Source organism: Trichechus manatus, unplaced genomic scaffold (genome assembly GCF_000243295.1).
Source record: "Trichechus manatus latirostris isolate Lorelei unplaced genomic scaffold, TriManLat1.0 scaffold00131, whole genome shotgun sequence".
Taxonomy (NCBI): domain Eukaryota; kingdom Metazoa; phylum Chordata; class Mammalia; order Sirenia; family Trichechidae; genus Trichechus; species Trichechus manatus.
In genome coordinates this window covers 4171215-4181868 of record NW_004444067.1, presented here as the reverse complement: position 1 = coordinate 4181868, position 10654 = coordinate 4171215, and the positions used below count along the sequence as shown (strand labels likewise).

Below are 10654 nucleotides of genomic sequence, written 5' to 3'. Positions count from 1 at the left end.
CAGCCCTCTTCTCTGCCTCTATTCAACATTTTAGAGCTCTGATCTGGATTTGTGAGGCAGACAGTTTCAATAAAGAAAGATTGCTAAGTGCAGGCAAAACCACAAGGGTGTGGAATTGAGTTATGGGGTGAGGGAGTCTGGCTTTTTTCTTTCTATTTCCTGTGCAAGGCACAACTTCCTAATACCACAACCTTTTGGAGTCTGTCATAAGAAAAATATGAAAGTACATTTCTTTTTGTCAGCTGGATAAGTGGTCTTCCAAAAATCCCCAAACTCCTTTAGCAGACTGTAAATATGAAAATTAGTTTCCAGTTCAGTTATATCCATTCTTCCTAAAAAAATCAAGCTGAAACTGAGCTCCCAGGATATCTTCCCGGGATTATAAAAAGTAGAGATTTTATTAAACTGTAAGACCATGGCAGATGGAGAGAGTATAATTTAGGGAGATTAAATGAGCTGGATTTTATATGCCTCTAGTATTTCAGGCATTGAAAAATATCAACATAATTGGAAAATGATGCATTATAGATACCAAGCCATTTCTTAGCTGAACAGCTAATAATCACCCCTCACAATGTTCCAGATGTATGTGTTTCCTCTAATAATGGGGAGTGAAAAATAACATTCTCACTTCTTCCTCCAAACTGTGATGGGCAGGCCCACTGCCACCATGCATTCTGTAGGAGGGAGCTTCATTGGGCATCTTGAAGCAACTCAACAGTAAAATAAATAGGTGTGTTCACGTCATTCAAATGCAATCTTAATTATTTCAGAATTGCTCCAAAGTTTTCCAAACGGCCTCATGAAGGGCTCCCAGGATTTTTTCACCCCCCAATGTCATGCTAAATAGACAGCAACTGGACATACTTCTAAGATGTTGTTGTTAGGTGCCGTTGAGTCAGTTCTGACTCCTAGCGACCTTACATACAACAGAATGAAACGTTCTGTACCATCCTCACAATCATTGCTATGTTTGAGGCCATTGTTGCAGCCACTGTGTCAATCCAATTTTGGGTTATTGATTGATTGATTCAGTGCTCTCCCATTGCCATCAAACCAATTCCAACTCATGGTGACCCTATAGGACAGAGCAGAACTGCCCCTATAGGGTTTCCAAGGCTGCAATCTTTATGTGAGCAGACTGCCACATCTTTTTCCTGTGGAGCTGCTAGTAGGTTTAAACCACTGACCTTACAGTTGGCAGCTGAGTGCTTAACCACTGTGCCACCAGGGCTCCTTTCTGTGTTCTCAGGACCTGCTAAAGTAGTTCATTTTGCCACTGCCTTTCCCATCGCGTTGCCTCTTCTCTCATCCATCTTGGTCAGACAAATGGATGAGCTGGCATAAGCTTCTGGCATTTCACTGGAAGTTTTTCAGCTCATGAGGTTTACTTTAGGGTTTTTAAATGTTGTTGCTGGTAGCTTCCATTGGGTTGGACCCAAATGATGATGACCCCATGCACAATGGTACAAAACACTGCCCAGTCCTGCACCATCCCCATGATGGGTTGTGGATTGGAACACTGTGAGCCATAGAGTTTTCACTGGCTGATTTTCAGAAGTAGATCGCCAGGCCTTTCTTCCAAGGTGCCTCTCAGCAGAGTATCGAACTAGGATGAACCGGTCAGAAGTCCTGGCTTGGACCTCCACCTTTTTGGTTAGCAGCTGAGTGCGTTAACCGTTTGCATCACCCAGGGACTCCAGAAAGTAATAACAGCCCCGTTGTCTCCAGCCAGGGAAGAGTTTGCTACACTTTTCTATATTTTTTATTTTTTTTTAAAACAAACAACAAAACCACCACACCATAAATTGTGTAAATCCAGGAAGAAATTTTCAGGAGGTACTAGGAATTTCAGTGCAAAAAAGAAAAAAAAAAAGTCTTAAATGCAGCATTTGCTTTTTGCACATAAACTTCTAAAAAAAGAGTGTTTTTTCATTCCCGGATCTCATTTCAAACTTTCTTTGTTCCTTCTGTTTTTGAAACCAATTATGCTGAAAGTTATATATACACACTGAGATCTGGAAAGAACTCCCAGTGGCCGGTGGCTTGGCTCTCCTGTTTTCTGTTAGAAAAAGAACTGGATGAGCTATTAGTGAAGAATATTTTTTTTACAGATCTGAGAAATAACGCTGATGGGGAAAAATGGACTTGTAAATCTGGGGGAGGGCTATGACACCTATTGTGCCAACTCCTCTGAAGCATAAAAGCACCTGTTCACAGAATCAGTCTCACAAAGACCCTTATCTATGCCCATTTATTTATCAGTTGCCTGTGGGGCTTGAGAAAGAGCAGGCTCGGTTTAGGGGAATTATTAAAACACATTTTGCTTTTCAAACTCCGGACTGCCAAGGAGATTTTGTTTTCATCCTGAAAGCAAAAGGTGGCATTTGGTAAAGTGGCAAAGGTGGTGCTGGTGGTTAGCTGACATGCAGGCACAGGGAACCAGCGGTCTGTATTGGACTTGGCAAGTCTTTCAGCTGAGATACCTGCAGAAACCTTCAGGGATCCCAACACAATTCCCTATAATCTGGCATTTTTCTTACGTCTCTAGAGCTTTGGTTGTTCTGCAGCCAGCTTCAGCATCCTGCAAGCCTTGAGCCCATACAAGCCCCTGCGCGCATGCACACACACACCTCTACGCTATTAACAATCCAGCCCAAAAGAGCAGCAGATATAACCATCAAATAGCCAGTTGCCTTTGACTCTGACTCTTGGAGATCCCATAGGTTTCAGAGTAGAACTGTGCTCCCCCGGGGTTTTCAATGTCTGGTGTCTCAGAAGTAGATCACCAGCCTCTGGGTGGATTCAAATCTCCAACTTTTTGGTTAGAGGCTGAACATGTTAACTGTTTGCACTGCCCAGGGATTTCAAATACACAGATGGATGGATAGATAGATAGATATATGGATGGATGATAGGTCAGTCGGTAGGTAGGTAGATAGATGGATAGGTAGATAAATAGATGAATGGATGATAGGTAGGTAGGCAGCAGGCAGGCAGACAGCCAATAGAGAGATAGACAAATAGATGATAGATAGATAGATAACAGATAGAAATACAGAGATAGGCAGACGTTTGGTAAGGGGACCCCAGCCCTCCCATTGGTTTTTCACTTTGAGTTGACTGAGCTTTACTGCAGGAACAAGTGTCCACCGTGTGGGAGTGACGTACTGTGCTGAGCAGTTCTCAGTTCTCCCCCAAGACCCCCCACAGTCCTCTCAGGGCAGCGCGGCAGGTCCCAGCTCTGCTGAGAAGCACCGCCACATTCAATGCTCTGCATTTGCTTTCTGCATCACCCACACACTCACGCCATGCCGTGGGGACCATTGTATTTTCACTCTGCTGTCAGCAGGCTCCTCATCTCTAAGGTAATTTCCATTGCCTTTCCCGCCCATAGTACATCCCACCCCCGAACTCCACAAAGTCTCACGTAACAAGGGAAGTGGCCTGGCTGAGTGTGTGTGACTCATCCTATAATTGAGTTTAGGTCTTTCGGTTTTAGAAACAAATTCCCATTATGCCTGGGCCAAATGTTGAGGATCCAAATGGAGAGGACATTGAATGGATTCATTTGCATAATTGTGCTTGAATTAGCATGTGCTTCTCTCTCCACACTGTCTGGCAGGGCCACCTCCCCGCCCAACAAAACCATGGAGTTGTCCCTGGATGACCAAAGGGCTCCTCCTACAAGTGTTGGCCATCTCTTTACACAATCATTTCACAGCAGATGCCTTGGGCCTCCTGGCTTCATTCTCTAAGCAAATTAGAAGAAAAATAAATAAAACTAGTATTTACCAGCCTCACTTCTCAGCGCTGCTTATAACATCTACAGGCCCCAAGAACACCAGCCTCAGGGGGCAAACCTATATCACCAGTGATTTGTTCACTGTCCCCAAACACGCTGCAGTCCTGTGGACAAGGGACACGGGGAGAACTTGGTTGCTGTGCAATGAGACCCTACAGGGAGCTGGCTTGTGATGTTCTATCCACGGGCATCTATAAGGAGAGGATGCTCAACTCCTGCTTTTCAGTAGCTCAGCCATCAGATGTTCAGAGGCGCGGCACTGCCCCAGGTGACTCCTGCAGGTCCACCCTACTTTAACCCCTTAAAAGTCTCTCTCTTAGAGATGAAATGGCTCGACAGAGTCTAGCAGGGGCCATTTGAGCCCAATAACTGTTTCAGCAGCGATTCCATCTTAATAAATAAAAATCTATTAAATCTCCCTATTCTAGAATTCTTGCTTTACTTAAGATCATTTCTGTGGTTCTTTCAGTAACGTTTTATGTTAGAAAATAATAATAATTCAGGAATCATGTAATTGCCTTATTCTTTGCGATTTTGATTTCCACTCTTAGGGTTTTTCTTAAACTGATTCTTGAGCTTCGGAACAGCCATTATTTATTTATATTTTATTATTTATCTATCTATTTTTGAGAGTACCCACTGCTTTTCTCCCTCAGCATATCCCATGAAGGTTGTGTCTCTGCCAGAATCTCAACTGTGAACATTTTTATGGCCATCGTGTAGATGGATTTCTACATCTTGTTGAATTGACACATCATTCTATTTGTTTATTTTTGTCCAGGCTAATGGTGAGCCTCATCTGCAGCTGTTTCCTAGGCAATTTTCTTTCTGTGCCTATCAATACTAATTTTAGACTTCAGATTGGAGACTAAAATAAGATGCTCACAAAAAATGCTTGCATAAATATAGCTGAAAACAATTTAATTGAATGTTTTATCCCCAGAAATGTACTCCATTAGTACCTCACGGAGTTCCAGGTAAAAGAGGAAAAAGAAATTTATGGTTCAAAAGGTTTCCCCAAAGCTCTTCAAGCTTCATGTAAAATGTGTATTTAAACAATGATCCTATTTTATTGTACACTCATACATCAAACAAAACCTCTTGTCCAGTTTAGACACAAGAGGTTTCAATAAGGTAAACTAGGAAAGACTAGGTAGGGGTAAGAGCACAGGCACTGACCCTAAACAGTGTCATGGGGAAAACTGATGCTCAGTGTGGATACTCCTCCAGGAGAATGGTAGTGTAGGAAGTAAACTTGACTCTCTTTCTCTTTGGGCCCTGTCATCGATTGAATTATGTCCCCCCAAAAATGTGTCTATCAATTTGGCTGGACCATGATTCCCGGTATTGTGTGATTTTCCTCTGTGTTGTAAATCCCGCCTCTATGATGTTAATGAGGCAGGATGGGTGGCAGTTGTGTTAGTAAGGCAGGACTCAATCTACAAGATTGGATTGTGTCCTGAGGCAATCTCTTGAGATACAAAAGAGAGAAGTGAGTAGAGAGGCAGGGAGACCTCATAGCACCAAGAAAGCAGTGCCGGTAGTAGAGTGTGTCCTTTGGACCTGGGGTCCCTGCGCAGAGAAGCTCCTAGTCCGGGGGAGCATTGATGAGAAGGCTGGCAGAGAGAGAAAGCCTTCCCCTGGAGCTGATGCCTTGAATTTGGACTTTTAGCCTACTTCACTGTGAAGAAATAAATTTCTCTTTGTTAAAGCCATCCACTGGTGGTATTTCTGTTGTAGCAGCACTAGATAACTAAGACAGGCCCAAAGGATTGACAGGTTCAATTTTCATTTCTTTCTCATAGATATAGTCAGAAGGTCTGAGTAGTTGGCTATGGAAAGTCTTCTGGGAACTGCCGTTCAGAAGGAGGTTCCTCTCCTCGAACTGCAGCCCTCTGTCTTTCATGGTTGTGCACTCCTCCGACGGGAGTGTGATGTCAACGGGGTTCTCCAAAAGTTCCACTTCATTCCCAAGCCAGACCCAGTCATGGGAGTGGGGGATGTTGCCTTGCTCGCTCACAGCAAACCTTTTGTGTCTGTATTTCCAAGCAAAAGCCACAAAGTTGATTAAGAAGACCAAAATGGCCAGACAGAAGACACAGAGCAGGGCATACATGCCAATCTCTAGGTCAGTTAGCCCCCTTGAGGTCACCGGGATTGTTGGGTTCTGGTAACTTCCCTTGAGTGGGGAAGCTGGTGAAGGCATCTGGACCACCACTCTTGAGTAACTTCTTATCCTTTCCTTCCATGGGAGACTGCTGGGTTGTGCTTTTGTTGGTGCCCTCCTCTTGGCCAACAGATGTGCCATGTGGAACCACTCCTGAACTGCTCTCTCCTGGTTTCCTTCAAGCTCTATGGAATTACTGAGGTGGTCTTTATATTCCTGATTTATGCCCTCAATATCATTGCTGCCTCCTTGGTGTTCATCAGTATTTGGTTCAAAGTGACCTTGATATTTCCTTCACCCATAGTGAGAATGCCCTTCCTCTTGGTCTTGTGATAAGCTTCATTAAATATCATTGCTAACTTAATCAAGAGCCCTTGCCCTGGACTCTCTGTGCCTAAACCGGTCATTTGGACTGAAGGTTTGGGTGCACAGACATCACAATTTCATCCAATGATGAGACACTAGCTAGAAAATCCTTAGGATCATAAATATCTAAAGGTGTCACAGAACCTTCACTGAATGGAATCCAAGAACTGACTAATGCTCCCCAGGAAAAATGAAACTAAAGCATTATAAGTTACTTCCAAATTTGTAAACACACACAAACATGGTTTTCTATAAAACATGCTTTCAATATATAGACTGAGAAAATGAAACACCTAGGTTTTAAAATCTTGACCTGTTTTTGGCATGCACTGAACTGGCATTAATAGTGTGCTGTAGTCCCACCAGTATGAGGAACAAATAATATTCTTTAATGAATGCATTCATGTGTATATTAATTTACTGAGTGTCACATAACAGAATTGACTTTGACTTTTCCAAAACGATTTTGAAAAATCACGTGATGCATTTGAATCAATTTCAGGTGCAACTGATCAGGCTACTCAAGATAATATCTCTTCAAACATTCTTCATTAGGAAGACATGCTTGGCTTAAGATACCTGGGAAAAGATGCATTATGGGAGACTGGCATGCTTGAAAGACACAGTGTCCTTTGTATAATTTAAAATGATCTGCTAGAAGTTTTAAGAGCTTTAGAGTTGCAAATAATTAATGTAAGCCAACAGAACCCAGTGTTTGTTAGACATACTTGATCGAGTAGCTAAAATAGAATTCCCAAATATCAGGTATTACTTGTTTCGGAAGAAGTGTGAAAACATGTGGCCCTTTGATTACATCTAATTGTATACTCTCGCTAGCGCAGATAAACCTGCTGGAAGGCAAATGGCATTTGGACACATGGTTGGTGGAAAATTTATCCCAGCCATTGAGCACTTTTTTCAGACAAGAAAGACTGGATAAGAAGAAGGTTTCGAGAATTCACTGATTCCAGACACAAGTGCTCAATTGATCTCTTTTGCCGCTTGTGAGACCGGGAGAGAGAACTTGTCACAATTGACTAGGGACACAGGGTTCCCTGGGAATCTACCATCCATCTTAACTTTGTACAAGCAGATAATACCACGGGTCCATGCCACAGTGCAGGCTGTTGCACACAGCTTGGCTTTGCTCTGAGCATGCCAAAACCCTGATTTATTAAAATTTCACGAAAACCTCACCTTTCCCAAAGCCCTATACGGGCTTTATTTATTTCTTTGTTTGATAAAACGTGCCCCACAGTTACCCTGGTGTGTGGACACCCTTGTTCCGAGGAGTCAATAACCCTGACTTTGTCAGACAATAGGTTTGCACCTGATGGTCTTAGGGCAAGTGGTCTTACGCTAGGACAGCTTGCTGAAATGGATTAAAAATGCGTATTTTGAGTGTTCACTTGCATCCTTCAATTGAAAAGATTAAGAATTCTACAGAGATCTTAATATATTTTCTTTCCTTTGATTCTTACAATGTCAATCATTTCTTTTCTTCAATGCACTTGATTTGATTTGGTGAAAATTCCCAAAAATTAAAGAAACAATCTCCCTGCTGGCATCAGGCTATGAAAGCACAAGAAACACAATATTTTTCCCCAAAACTAGTATCTATGTTTGACAATGGCAGAATTGTACTAAAAATGTTTAAAGTATGGTGTTTAGCCTTCTTCCCCTGCTTAAGTTCCTTCTTCCTGAGCAGTTAGATGTTACAAAACAATAACCTATAGGTCCTTTTGATATCATTTTTTTCACTAGGAAAACACAATGGGAAAGGGAAGCTTCCTGAACAGTTAGATGTTACAAAACAGTAACCTATAGGTCCTTGTGACATCATTTTTTTACCAGGAAAACACAATGGGAAAGGGAAGCTAATGGCCTTAAGAATCCATTTTATCTACTAAAACATCAGTTTGCAACCAGGGTGACTTACACTTGGATAGAAAGTATCATTAATAAATGAGCTTTCACAAAGAAACAGGTTTGGGCAAAAAACTAAATTGTGGCATGCAAAGAAATATTTAAATATTTTGTAAAGATAATGAACTATTATATAATCTCTGCAAAATCATCCTATTAAAATTATTTTCCATAAGAGTATAAGAAAAAAGCATGACGTTATGAACGTGTGTGTGTGTGTGTGTGTGTGTGTGTGTGTGTGTGTGTAAAAATAAGTGAATTTTCAAACTTGCCAAAGTTTTTGTTCTCTCCAAGGCACACAGAGCTAAATGACTGAATTTCAAGTTTAGCAAATAACAAGCATTCACTGGTCCAACTGATTTCCTTTACTGGTAAGCTGGTGAATATCACATTACGCAGAGCTCCTCAAGTGTGATACTATTAACATTTGGGGCCGGGCAGTTCTTGGTCATGGGGGCTGTTCTCTGCATTGTAGAGCACCATCCCTGGCCTCTGCCCACCAAATCGCAGTAGCACCAGCAGCCCCCAGTTGTCCTGCCATTACCCTTGTCCCCTGGTGTTAAGAACTACAATATCAGGGGAAATAAGACCACTTTCATTTCATGTTTTAACTTACCTTTCACGTACCCTTTGTAAGGGTATCTATTTTATCTCCATAGTGTCTCTAATTTGCAAAAGGTTTTCTGAGCTTCCTTAATTAGAAACTGATTTTTGAATTCAGGTTATAAAGATTGATGAATCCTGTGATTATTTCTCATTATTCTCTCTCTCACCCAACACACACAAAATTCCCTCACGCAAACTCATATCTGGACACATACCAATAATGGGTTGGGCATGAGGGGGAGTGTCGGGTAGTGTGCTGACCTTACCTGCACCGTGGTTATTCTCGGCTCCTGACCAACCAGGGTCCTACCATCCTGTAACTCTGCGATTTCTGGCTCCTCCAAATTCATGAAATCAGTCACGAGGTCGGTGATGTCGAGCTGCCAGTCAGGGCCCAGCATGTTGGTCAGCTGACCCATTTCAGGTGACTCTGCCACAAACTGGGTCAGGACCCGGGCCGTGGCGTGCTGGTACCAGAGGGAGCACCCACTGCCTTTCTTCTCCTTGGCTTCCTTGTCATCACTCTCCCGGGTGGACCTGGTAATGAAAAAATAAAAAAACCAGAATGAACATAATTATCATTAACATGGCTGAAGTACCCTTGACTGTCCAGATGCTCTGTGACTGTACAGAATACAGTGACATGCCCTTGCTCCTCCCCCAGTGGGATCTACCCATCCATTGATGCACTGGCTGATCTGTTCATACATCAGGCAGTTGGGAGGTGTTTGTTGTGTGCTAGACCTGTGACCATGTCCCCAGAACCCAGACTCATGGTGACCCCACGTACAACAGAATGAAATGTTGTCCGCTGTTGCATTATTTTCACGATCGCTGGCATGTTCCGGTCCACTGTTGCGGTCACTATGCTGATCCATCGCACCAACCAAGGGTCTCAAATGGCCTCCTTGGCCTCCACTTCTCCAAACATCATGTCCTCCTCTAGCGATTGATCCCTCCTGATGACGTGTCCAAAGCAAGTGAGACAATGTTCTGATGTGATCGTAAGGTTTTCACTGGCTGATTTTTGTAAGTATATCACCTTCCTTTCTTCCTAGTTTGTCTTAGTCTGGAAGCTCCACTGAAACCATCACGGGTGACCCAGCTGGTATTTGAAATACCAGTGGCATAGCTTCCAGCATCGCAGCAACACACAAGACACCACAGTGTGACAAACTGACAGATGGGGGGTGGATTATTTCCTACACACCCCCAATTTCTAACCATGCGGCTACTCCCAGTTGCCTACTGCCTCCGAAAGGGTTTGAGACTCACCCCAGCACCCACAGCCTTGGTAATGACACACTCACGAAGCAGGACTCTGTTCTCTTCTCCCTTTCTAAATCTGTGCAGCTGCCAAGCAGGGGACCAGTACAGCAGCCATTGGCAGCAAGCCCTGTCTCCCCAATAACACCATCAACTTAAGCAGCTGTTAGACACTATGCAACATAAACACTCTCCTCTCTAATTAACTTTCTGTTTACACAACAGGATAGGTACAGCATCCCTCTTTTCAACTTCCCTTCTGCCTCAAAGTCAGGTACTTCACCCCAGGCAGTCATTGTTCTCTCACAAAGCCCTCCTGCTGGGGAATTTATTGCCTCAAAATGCTTGATTTCCTGAGCTGATAACTATTTCTAAAGTCAAAGCAAAACAACACCAAAAAAAAAAAAAATAATCACTTATTTATGATGGTATTTGGGAAAGTTTTCTTCTTCTCTTCTTTATTCCTTCCCCAGAGTGTTTACACCAGATGTCTCTTTTTTTTTTTCATTCAACAAACA

The 10654-nt window shown here is 42.8% G+C and overlaps 1 pseudogene; it reads right to left on the bottom strand.

Annotated features, from left to right (window-relative positions):
• Nucleotides 1-5014: 5014 nt before the first annotated feature.
• The window catches only part of LOC101355550 (transmembrane protein 132B-like), a 90233-nt pseudogene continuing 84593 nt past the window's right edge, over nucleotides 5015-10654 (bottom strand).